The sequence below is a fragment of the Gymnogyps californianus genome, chromosome 18, assembly GCF_018139145.2.
Source record: "Gymnogyps californianus isolate 813 chromosome 18, ASM1813914v2, whole genome shotgun sequence".
In the NCBI taxonomy this organism is placed as follows: domain Eukaryota; kingdom Metazoa; phylum Chordata; class Aves; order Accipitriformes; family Cathartidae; genus Gymnogyps; species Gymnogyps californianus.
Window position 1 is genome coordinate 5,450,645 of NC_059488.1, and position 12,747 is coordinate 5,463,391.

Genomic DNA, 12,747 nt, shown 5'->3' on the forward strand with positions numbered 1-12,747 from the left:
GTACTGAGCTGCTGTTTAATTAAAGCAGGTTTCTCTTTGCCTAGAGGCTGTATTGTTTTGGGGAATGGAAAGCTTCTTGGTGACTTCCCTTGTAGGGTTTGCTTGTTTAAGCGTCTCACACTAAATTGTGACTGTAACTGAAATGTGCGGCCTTTGTTGTTTTTAATTCTGCATTTCTTGGTTGGGTTGGTGGGAGCTCACAGCAGATGCTTGAGTGAAAATCTTCTGGCCCCTAATGGTACCAGTGAAGGGCAGGAACGAAGGGGTCAGGTGTGGGACGGCCTCGGGGATGTGCAGGACCTCCCTGAAGGTTGTCCAGCTCGGTGGTGTGACTGTGCAAGTCCAGACATGTCCTTCATCTGCTTGGGTCACTAGGTTCCCAGAGTGATTATAGGTTTCTAGAGAATGTTGAAGAGGTGCAGTGAACTGCAGACAGATGCATGGACTTGCTTCAAGGCCTTGCAAACAAGAGCGTTGCAGGATGTGAAGCTCTAAAGATGTGGTCTCCATGTGATTTGCCCGACCTCAATGGGTGTTCTGATGTGTAAATACATGTATTTAAGTAGCAAACCATCATGGGGTTGTGCCAAGGGAGGGGTGGCTGCAAATGTGCCTGTTCTTGCCTGGTTTCTCTAAACATCTGCTGGTGGCCACTGCTGGAGACAGGACACTGAATTAGAGTCCTCTTTGGTCCAGCTTTTGAGGTTGTGCTACAGTGAACGATCACAGCTGCAAGCTGGCAGCCTGTCTGGCCCAATGCTGGGGAAACATCTCCTGGAAACACCTATAAATTTGAGATGATATATTTGATACAATGCGCTGGCTGCAGTGGTATGTCACCTAGGTTGTGAGGAATTTAGCTCAGGAGGCCCAAGACTCAGTGGACCCAGTGTCTATCATCTCCTGCAGAGATGTATTTAACTCACTTCTAGGTAATGCTGTGAATTAACCTATCTGCCTAAATGACAGATCTGGGGGAGTCTAACAGCTGCCGACATTATCGATCTCCCACTCTAGTACGCTTATACTGCTGAGTGAAGAGAACAATATTTCTATTAAAACAAATTCTAATTTAAACCAAGAGCCAGTCCAATAAAAGATGAAGTGTCTTTGTACCTTGAAATGATAAAAGTGAAAAGTAATCTTTCTTTGTGGTACAGCTTTCATTTTTGGTTTGAAAGGATCTAGTGTTTCATAGGACTTATTTGGGGAGGGACAAGAACTTTTTGGTTCAGTTCTTGGCTAAAGCAGAGTTTGTTTTGATTTGTGTTTTGGTTTTTTTAAAACAAACTTTTAAATAGTTTTTGGCTTGAGGTTTTATTGGAAATCCAATCCACTTACACACAGATTTTTTTAATTGTTTCTATGAAAAACAGCATTGAGTGGAAGAATGTTGTTCTAAGCTGCAGAACGTGTACAGCTCAGCACAGCCGACTTCAGCAATGGATCTGTGCACCGCTTTGAAGTGGTCCGAGAAGGTAACTAAGGAAAATTGATGTCAGTAGGTCTGGATGCATGATGTGGAGATCCATGCTTCCAGCATGGGGGAAAAATATTGAAAACTGCTGCAATGGCTCACTTGAGCTGCACCACGAGAGGGCAACCCGAGGCCACAAATCCTCTGCTCACGCCTGGGAGAAGCTGGTAGGAGCACCGGGAAAGGATGACATGCTGGAAAACGTAGCCACCACCTCCCTGGTGCAGAGCAGGACCTGCCAGAGGGGGGATGGCTGTGGCAGCGTGTTTTGTGGGTGTCCGCACGACTGCATGCAGCAGTGCTAATTGCAGGCGGTTTTCTCGATGGGGAGCAATTTGTTGGCATTTGTTAAATTCCTGCCGGATGCTTCTCCGTCGTGTGGATCAAGGCAGAGGTTGCCACTGTCACTGCAGGCTAGTGCTATGGGACCCTGCCCTGTTAATTAATGTCTGCCAACATCCAAAGCAGCAAAGTGGCTGAAATTAAAGGTATGAAATGTGTCTCCTAGCAGCACTTACTCAGGTCCTGTTGCTGCAGGTCTTGGAGAAGGCTTGAGGTTTCTGTGCAGCTGAGACACTTTACCCCGTCTCCTGTCGAAGAGCCATGAAGGCTCCAGTCCGTGTGCAGAAGGCAGGGATACGGGGCCCCCGGCCAGCCTACAGCTCACCTTGCCCAAATCGCATTGCAGCGATGGAAAATGCAATTAGGTGTTTGGTAAAAGCCCTCCCTGCGAAGGGTGGCCGAACACTGGAGCGAGGCCTGGAGACATGGTGGAGCATCCCAGGCTGTTTGATGCTGTGCAGAGCCAGATGCCGTACCCTGCTGTCCTGGTGGCATCTGCTGCTTCATGGCGCCCTCCTCCTCCTGCTCTTGGAGGGCAGGGGATGCAACATGAATGCAGCGGAATATTGAGCTGAAATTGAGAGTAAAGAAATAATTCCCAGCTCATCAGTGGCAACGTGAGTGGAAATGACCCTGTGGAACCAGACAATGGTTTTAAACTCTTCTGACATCACTCTGGAAATGGGTGGAGTAGGCTGAAAATGCAGTTTTAGGTTTAAAATGGTTGGATTTTCAGAGGGGGGGTTGGAAAAAAGTGTGTCCACTTGCGGAGGGATGAGCAATCCCTGTGCAACAGCCACACTCCTGCTGGGAAGGGGATTCCCTACCGGGAGGCGATTGCTGCCTGGCAGCCCCTGGTCATGCCGGGCTGAGCTGTGCCAGGGCTCCTGCGTTCACGACCTGACTCAGAACAAGGCCTTGTTTAAACAGTAGCAGGAGCTCAGTTAAAACGGAGACACTCTCAATTTAAAAGTACGTAATGGCAGGAAAAACAACCCGTGATGAGTTAAAGAACTGACTCAGGCCAGCAAAGGCTAGTCCTGAAATAGACCTTGAACCGGGCTTGTTGAAAATGCTTCCATCAGAACAGTTTCCTGATGGAGAATTTGGCATTTCTACTCAAAGAAATCTTTCAAGAAAAGCATCTGCTTCTGTGGAAAATTTCATCTTTTTGGGTTGGAAAAATGGAGCATGTGAAAACTGAAATCTTTCAGTCCAGCGATGCGTCGTGCCAGTTTTCAGGCAGACTCCACCTCTGTGTTGAGCTTCACTTCTCATTTCTGTGGTCCCCCACTTGTCTTTACAGGAGGGAAACCCCCCTCATTATTAAATTTACCCCTCCCCATCTCCCCGCTTTTCTTATCAACTGTCGGTGGGGAGGACTGTAAGGTCAGCTTTCGGAGCAGTATGTGTGGGAGCTCCTCTGGGACACCAAATGCTCTCCACTGCCTCCACGCCCTGTCCCTTCTGACATGGGCTTCTGGGAAACCCATCTCCATCCCGTGCTGATGTTTCGTGCATCCTGGGAGGTGGCTGCAACTGGACAGCCAGGAAAGACAACTCATTTTGCTGGGCTTATTTGTGACTTTACTGAATTATTTTGCAGCAAACGGTTTACTTTCTAGGTGTTTCTGTATCTCCTTGCTGCCTCCTTCCTCATTTCTGTTCCTGCCCCTGAGCGCCCAACTCCTGATGGAAATCTAACATAGCAGATGGAGAAGTTGCCTACCCAGGTCCATGCAACAGAGTCGGAGTTAGTCCTAGGACCTGTGTTTGTTGAGTCAGGATGCGTTGCCCTGTAAAGCAAGCATTGCTGGACTTCATTGTGCCTGCCTTCATCAGCAGTGAGAACTTACTCTTCAAAAAATACTCAAGCAAATGGGAAGGTGTGGGAGGGAGCGGCATTACTGGGTAAGAGACCAGGGTGAGACCTGAGATCGGGTGTTGAGGAGGACTCAGAAGAGGCCTCTGTGTTAAGAGTAATAACCCTTCCAGTTATAGTGCCTAGGATAGACATGATGAAAGAGAAGGAGATCAGTTTGTGTCAGATGGAAATAAACAGTTTAAAGCACATAAATGGTCTAAAATCTGTTAAATATGCAACTGCTCTTCATAGCAGGCATTGTTGCCCCACTAGTGAAAGCTAAGGCTGCTTCTGGAGGCAAGGTGTTGAGCTCCAGCAGTGCACCAGTATTTGCTATGTTTGGCAGTTCCTGTGTTTCTCAAGCTATCTTCTACTGGTATGTTGAGCTGGAAAAACCATAGGGCATGGGGTGTTTTGTTTTTAATGGCAGTTCTGCTTCTGCATTCGACTGGGTCCAAGAAGAGGAAGCAGTCTTAAAGGTGTTAGAGGCCCAGAAGACAGTCTGGGTGTCAGAAGTGTTGGTGTAAGGTTTGGGCAGGGTAGGGTTGGTTTGCTTTTCTGCCATGATTCTCCCCATCTGAACAAAAAAACGAACTCTGTAAAAAGGAATGTACCTAGCCTTGGAAGAGACCTGCAGAGGAGACACTGGTGGTTTTGAGTTCTCATTCCAGTTCTCACTGTCACTTCTGCCTGTTTTTCCCCTCCCAGTCATTGACGTGGGTAGATGATGCTAATCTGATGGTGCTAGGATGTGCCACGTGCCTAAGACTGCAATGCTTTGAGGTCCTTGGGCAGAAGGACTTGCAGAAATGTTGAAAAGAAATAATCATACGGCAGGATAGTTGTCATAATGTGGAATAACCCAGGTCTGAAACATTAATCTGATAGAGAAGTGCTTCTATCCATTTATTTTAAACATTGCCTTCAACACTTTTCCAAGGCTGGAAAAACTACAGGGCACTTGCAAAAACAGGTACTTACCTTCACACTTAAGTGCCCGGACTTGAAAATAATGGGGGAAAATGTCTTAAATACGACGTTCTCCAGAGACCACATCAGCAGCAGGCTGGCAGAGGCTCTCTGCAGTCAGCAGAGGGAGCGCCTCACGCTTGTCTCCTGTCACCCAGAGAGCTGTGGCGAGAGAATTGCTTTAATTCCTAGCAGCCCTATGCATGCAAAAAAGCTTCACAGAAAGGGGGGTTTGTGCATGTATGTGGTTCTTCGAGCCCTGGGCATTGTCATGAGATGGGCTTGCTGGCGATGTGAGCGAGGGGCTGAGCTGAAAACCCGCTTGGACCCTGGGATGGATGTGTTTTCCCCACGTGAACTTTATGAAAGGCCTCCTCAGTCCATTTAAGAAAACAAAAAAGTGTTAGGAGCAGAGGCTTGGCCAAAGCTTGGGGTCCCGATGTGGAGACTGGAGGGAACAGAAAAGCCTCAGTGGAGAGCATTTCTAAAAAAACAACCCAGGTACAGGCCAGACTTGTGTTTCTGTACTAGCACGGGGTCTATTTACCAACCTTCCTCTGCCTGTAGAGAAGCAGGGAGGCATTTTAAAGAGAAAACAGGAAAAAGCCCTCTGTCCCAAGAGCTAGTGTGTCCTGTTTTCTGGTGTCTTGGGCTATAAAGGCCTGTTAAAGCCCAGGCGGAGTGCTGCAGACTGACAGATGTATTGTTTAACATCAAGGCTCGTGTGACAGTTGCTGTCGGAACCAGCGCTGGCCCCAGGGCAGGAGCAGCAGTGATGGAGAGCCCTGCGTGCAACTCCCCTCTGTCCCCATGGGATGCTCCATGCCTGTTTGCGGGAGACAAGGTCTCATGCGGGCCCCAGGGGGCTTCCCTCTCCTCCCCCCGGTGTGGGCCTGGGTCTATACTATGACAAAGCCATTCAATCAATTGTATTTATGTGCCAAATTTCCCCGTAGCTCTTGGGAATAGGTGTGCTATTGGTAAAAGCAGCCTGTTCTCTTCTGAGTGGCCAAAGCATCCTCTAACACTGGGGAACTATTGATTCTTCCTCCATTGCCAGGACTTTTGAGAAATGAAACCGAGACAGAAGGTACCGGCTTAATAAACTGGTAATGTCCCAGTTGATTTTTATCTGCATCTGCTTCCCGCAGCCTCAGAGCACCGATTCCCCCACCCCACACCCTGAGCAACGCAGTCCTGAGGTCAGGCTCTGTCATGCTGGGGGCCGTGCTCCCCTTGACAGCCTGCAGCATACAAAGGGCTGATGAGAAAGGGACTCAATCCAGTGTATTGGCATTCGTGTGTGGTGGTTGTATTAAAAGTACTTGCTGTCAGCCTAGCCATCACTTATAATTGGCTTTTATTTTTCCGTGCGCCTCCTGGCAACAGCAGCTCTTCCCAGGCTTCTAGTGGGGTGCTGGGTCTGGGAAGACTGCTCTGTGAATGAGAGGTATGTGGAAACGGTCAGAATTGGCTCAGGAAGGGCAATGTGGCCCCTTCCTGCCTGTCTCTAGGTTTGCCTGAGCATCCCACCAGAAGCGTCTCCCTCTGCAGACTCACTGTCGAGCACTGGCAAAGGTCATCTATGTTATGGCTGGGTGGCTTTTGATGCACTGGGGAAAGTGCATCACATTTGGGGTGGGCAAGTTTGCAATCACTTGGTGCAATAACCAAGTTATTGTGCAATCACTTGGTTATTTTGGGGAAGGTGGAGGGAGGCTGGGTTTTTGTTGCAGTGCTGCATGGCCGTGCTCACCAGAGGAGCACCAGAGAGGAGTACTCAACATAATGCGTTTAGTCCTGGAACTAGCTTTTTTTATTATGGTGTTCTTGGGCATTGTAGCTACATAAAAAGCAGCAAAATGCATGGAGAATAGGTGAGTTCAGAGCATATTTATAGTAATGATACTGTACAATGCAGACAGGGTTGGAAGAACCTCTTGCAGTTGCAGTCTCAAATGCTAAAAGTATAGATCCCTTTGGCTCAGGGCCAGCGAGCAGCGGATGGGGGTAAATTTGCCCCTCGGAGGTGGCTTGGCCAGGTGGGTGCCACTGATTTGCACAGTGAGTCAGACCAAGATTTCCTTGAAATAATCCCCATAAGCATTTGAGATGTCACTGTTGTCTAGTCTATGTATCCTAGACATTACCAGTTCCATCTGATTGAATTTTTGTTTGCAAATAGAATAATCTAATGACCTAATTTCTGAAGGAGGCCTGTTATTTATTAACCATGATGTAAATTCTACCAGCATCAGAATAAAGAACATCGGGCTTTTGAATTTCTGCTATTTTTAAAGATCCAAATCTCTAGGGCAATTAATCATTTTTCTGACATATTGAATTCAGTCATGTGTTATAGCAACAACTTCATATGGGCAGTTTATGATGCAACATTAACTTGTCAGCAAGAAGGACAATTCATGACTGTCTACGAGTAGCAAGTGGCAGGCATTTGGACAACTGTCCTATAGTTTTGCAAGCATCAGCAAATTTTGTTGGCAAAGCCTTTGTAGGCAGAGCATAATATATGCTTTTGCTCATATATATTAAAAAAACAACAAAAAATATAATCCCCTGCCAGGAGTTTCCACTTATTTTCCATAACGAGAGCTGGAGGGTCTGTAAAAGCTGGCCTCATAAAAAGAAATTGCATTGGATGAATTTTTCCTTTACAAGGAAGATGGAAGAAATTTGAGTTTGTTTGGATGCACAAATCTTCCTAAACCGTAGTTTATCAGCTATGTTACTGCAGTAAGGAGGGCTCTCGCAGACAGGGACTGCCTGAACAAAGCGATGGTGCCTGCAGTCAAAGCGTACAACGATAAGGGCACGGGCAAACTGAGCACGGGAGCACCAAGAGCAACAGAGCAAACTGTTTTTCAGAAGAAGCAATGGCCTTGGCACACCAGCAGCCTGGCTGTTTGCGGGGGCGGGGGGGGGGGAAGATATCAGAGGAAAGAGCTGCAAAAGCTTTGAGGAAGGAGAGTGGTACGCTTTGCTGCTGTTTATGGTGGGGCTCTGAAGGGTCCTTCAGGGTGCGGGGAAGTGGCTTTGCTTTGGTGCAGTAGACGAAATCAAAAGATAAATGCAAAAGGAGGAATTACACAGGAGAAAGGCAAACATTAGAAGAAATCTTTATGGTACTGTTCCAGGCAGATACGCGCTGAGGCAAAACTGTCTGCCAAGGCCAGAGGAAAGGCGGTTGCAGTAATCTGGCTATGAGCTAACGCGTGGACCTGAATGGGGATTTTGGCGGGTGGAGAACGGGGATTTCGGCACGGTAGGGGAATATGAGAGGCGTGTTCTTGGAGTGGTAAACCCCGTGCAGTTATTGCACTTGGGTCTAGTCCGGGAGCAGGGAGCAAGCTGAGTCAAAGCACTGGCCAGGCTGTTGGCAGGAAGGCTGGGAAGGTGGCGGTTCGCAGCAATCAAAGACATGGTGGGGAGGCTTTCTGGGAGGGGGGAGAGAGATGAAGAATTTTAACTGGAATAAGGCTGAGTTGAAGACTCTGTGTATACCAGAGGACGTAGCTGGGAAATCAGTGGCAGGTGAATTAGCCTAAAATTGCTTGATGTGTTCCACAAGGCAAGAAGATACTAAGGATTAGATGTTGATGGAGGTGATCATGAACTGCTCCTAAGTGGGTTTGGACTGAGCATTAATACAGGAGTGAGATGATGAACTAGGGAAAGTGTGGGGATAGTGCTGGCCTTCACCCAGCCACATAGACGACCAGGCTGAAAATGCCCCACCTCATAGTGCTCTCCCCATCCATCAATGGGGGATTTGGTGCACAGTGGAAAAAGCAATGCTACAGGAGCCTGCTGTCAGTGGGTAGCAGGGTTTTCAAAACACAGCGGGAAAGGAAAGCATAAATGCAGGGATGGGAGGCTATATAATGCAGATGCACACACAGTGTCATGTGCACAGTGTGGCTCCATGGCGTTTCTCCAGCGCTCCAAAGTACCTTTGTGGCCCAGGAGGAGGCTGTACTTTGCAAGACTGCTTCTGCATGAATGGTTGCAGTCTGAACGGGATACGTGGGCCGTATGTATGGCATGTCCTGGCTGCTCCTCCCTGACCACAGATCACACCCTTTTTCCAGCCGAGGGATGCTGGCCTTATTCTTCTAGTTGGGAGCAGAGACACTTAAACTACTTAGGTTTAAGCCGGATAAAAGAGGCTTCTATAGCAGCAACTTATGATGGAAAGCATAAGTTACATACCACTTAGGGATGGGAACATATGGCCTCCAGTATCTTCACATACCTCCCAGAACACAGTAATTTTTGTCTTGTTTGTCTCAGATCAGTTGATTGCTGTAATGTGTTGAAGGCTGACTTATGAAGGACACAAACGCAAATTATCCTGATCAAAGGAAACAGAGGGAGTATAATAAGAGATCAGCTCAGCTGAGCTGGGAGCTGCTCAGTGCTTTGAGACTCAAAAAGGAAAGACAAAAAAAAAGTAGAAACTAGATCAGACAAATAGGCATGCCTCCAAAAAATAGTAGAAGGAAGAATCATTGTGAATGAGACCAAACAGGCAGCTATCCTCTGCCTACTGCAGAGGGAAGCTAATGTTAAAAGATGCCAGAACATTTCATGACTTCAGCATGTCCATCCAAACCTGCGCAATTGCAGTTTGCTAGTTCAGTTAACGCTCCACAGGCATTGATGATGGCATGGGCTCACGCTAGAGGTACTTAGATAATTGGCTGGGATAAAATTCACCCTGAAGTACCCAGAATAGTGCCAAAGAGGTTTCTGAGCACCAGTTTGTTCTTGGCTCCCTTCAAGGACTCCTGGGGATGAGTGAGGTTACACAGAACTGAAAGGGCAAACCTAGTATTTGGCTTTAAAAAGTGGGAGGGGGGGAGGAAGAAACCAGGAACTACAGAGCAGAATAGCTTGCCTCTGGTTTCTGGAATAAGGGAATGGCTTATGACTGCCTAAGGGATAACAAGGCTTTGTCAAAAATTAAACCTGTTAAATCAAGCAAGTTTGCTTCAGTGATGTGGCAGGAGGGGGATGGGGACGAAAATTTGTGGATGGGGAGAAACAGTAGATGATGATGATGTAGGTAAGGCTTTTGACATTTTAGTACTTGATGTTCTTGTAAACAAGCTAGAAAAACATGGTGTAGATTGCGGCAATGTGTAGTTAATTTTTCCAAATTACTAATTACTCTCAGAGAATGTCACCAAGCTGGAGGCACGAAGAAGCTCCCAGACTCCAAGGAGGTCAAGAACAGTGTGGTGGTGCTTTGTCTGGGTTTTAGGATCACTTTATATATGCATTAATGAACTGCATGATAGGATAGGACATAGTCTTATAAAAGTTGCAGGTAACAGCAAAGTGGAAAGGCTTCAACCATGCTGGAAGAAGGGATTCAGCTTGATCTTGAGAGAATCCCTCCTAGAGGAGAAAGAAACCCTGCGTGTTTCTCTAAACAAGACTGAATATATGCGGGAACAGTCCGCTGCATGATTGCAGGACGGAAGAACTTGCCACTGCAATCCTGCAGAAAATAATGCAACATGTCTGTGAATCTCAAACTGAGCACAAGTTAAAAATATCGTACTACTGTAAAAAGGGGAGGGAGCAGATTAAGCACCGTACTGGGGGGCATACACCAGAGCGCTGTTTCTGTGAAGCCCCTTCCCACTCTACGTGCTTGGTCAAGGCCTCCATAGGAGACCGACCTGACTTTGAACTTGTGCTGAAGGAAAACAGGGCAAACTAAGTCAGTCCTGAGGCAAACAAGGAGAATGACCAGAAGTGTTGGCTTTGCCAGAAGGTCCCCAGAAACTGCCAAGAGATGGGAGGGGAGATAAAGGGAAGGTACCACATTCAAAATTGGGAAGAGTTTATGGGAGATCCCTAGATGAACAGGCTTTTTCAGCTCTCATGCTGTTGTTTGGTGGGAGTGTTGGGATAGGAGGAAGCTGTAATCTGGCAGCCAGGGCTCGTTCTGCTTCTGCTTACCATGGTGCTTGGCCAGGGAGGTGACAGTGGTGTCTTTACCTGTTTTTCCTCCAGTGGGCTGCTGGCAATGCCTAGGACATAACTCCTTGCACACATTGCTTGGGAACTTCTCCAGATCCCTCCAGGCTGTGATGAAGTGGCTCTGCCCTGCTCTCTTCCAAGAGACAGAGTAACTTGTGATAGATATACACCCACTGAGAGACAAGTTAATCTGTATAATGTCGGTGGTTGTCATGCAGTGTTAACAGTACAAAAACAGATTCCAATGCAAATACAACTCAGGGAAGCAAACCAGCTGATCCCATAGGGTTAGCTTCTTTCAAATGTAAATCTAGATACCACTTTTATTTTGGGGGAAGCTGAATTTCAGTGCAAAATTTATCAATTTGAGCTCACCTTTGCTCAAATCCAATAAATGGCTATGGGTTGAAATATTTGTTCTGAGTTAGGAAAAACATGAGTTGTTTTCTGAAGTTAGGTGGTTTTCAGGCAAGCATCACAAGTAAAAACCCCTGTTTCAGTTGTACCTGTAAGGCTTTTCAAATCTACTCTTCTAGTCAGAGACAAGCGAGGGTAAATGTAAAGTGATGGATTTTCAGAACAGTAATAATTCTTTCTCTCTGAGTGTTTTCTTTGTGCACTAGCAGTTTATTGTCTTGTGAAATCTGAAATGGATTAGATTGTATTTCTTCTTCTTTCTTTTTTTCTTTTCTGAGGTCTTACCTAAACAAAGCCTGATTCAAAGCAGCCCATGCTGTATTCTTAAATATAATAAGTCAGATAAGACCACTTCCCTCACCCACAGGTTAGTATGGTATGCCTGTTGTTGCCAGTTAGTGACAGCTGTTCTGAGTATTTTTGGGGCAGAGTGAGACAAAAATTTGACCTCAGAAAGCTCTGCTTCTGAGACAGCTCCACAGGTTTTCCAGGGAAAAGCTACTTTTCAATTCTGCCAGGAAGAAAAAGCAGTCCTCCACTAAAAGAAGAATCAAATTATGGTCTCCTCTAGAACTAACAGTTCTGGTAGAGCCCGGGACAGGGGCACGCTGATGTTGTGCATATCTTCTCACAGGAGAAGTTATTACTGTTTATTTTCACGTCTGTTTAACAATGTGAGTAGAGATGCCATCCTGGCACTGCAGAGTGTCATCAAAGGTCTGCTTGCAGCCAGCTTTGCGGTGATGTAGGTTCTCATGAAGCTCCTGCAAGTGTTTAGTGATGCTGGAGCACCTGGAGTCTTGTGCTTTTATCTGAGATTGCAATGTTAGTTTCTCTGGGGTACAGGCTGGCTGCTCCTCAGTAACTGGCTGCAAAACAAATACTGTGCCTTATGTAGTAAAATATTGTGTGCAAAAGCTAGTGTCATGTGTATCTGTTGAAATGTCTTTTTGCCCAGTGTCAAACACTAAGAAAACCTCTCAAAGCCCCCATGAAGCCTTGCTTTACAAAGCCAGGGCAAACCAAGTAAGTGTAGGGAGTTTATATGTTAACATAGATGAGCTATTTCAGCCTTTGGTATTTCTCCAAGCAGATGCCAGCTACTTGGAAACAGAGGAACGTGCTTATTCCTGCGTTCCCCTCTTGTTCTGTGCCTCAAATTCCAGTGCACTGATGGCACAGCCAGAAGTGCCCTGGCTGGCTTCTGGCAAAGATAGCAATATATTTTCCTGTCTATGTATTTAACTACCTGCACATCTTCCCCCAGTGCCTCCACCGCCTGTCCCAAGGTGCACAAACATAGACCCTGTCACCTCTGCAGTCTGGAGCCTTATTTTTCATTATCAGGTTCACACTGAAGGGAGCAAGTTTGCACCAAAATGCCTGACTTCCTTGTTGCTCCTGGTTTGTAGCCAGAAGGCCTCAAAAAGCCATCTCGCTGCATGCCAGGCAGCCGACAGAAAACCTCCTGTCAGCCCACTTGTCTCCACAGGGAGGGTTTATCCAGCAAATTCCATAAAGTTGCCTGTAAAAAGCAATTAAACAAGGTGCCCAGAAATGTATGGATTTCTCATGTTTTGCACTTTACCATGCACCAGTCGATGTCGGCCGCACAGCAGACCTCGCCGGTTTTGTCTGAAAGCTTCCTCCCATCGCCTGTCTCTGC

At 46.8% G+C, this 12,747-nt stretch overlaps 1 protein-coding gene across 1 annotated transcript in view; it reads left to right on the forward strand.

Annotated features, from left to right (window-relative positions):
* The first annotated feature begins 1,396 nt into the window (after nt 1–1,396).
* The window catches only part of COL27A1 (collagen type XXVII alpha 1 chain), a 212,037-nt gene continuing 200,686 nt past the window's right edge, over nt 1,397–12,747 (forward strand). The window contains 1 exon segment of the mRNA XM_050907800.1: nt 1,397–1,478. The gene's annotated coding sequence lies outside the window, so the exon portion shown is untranslated.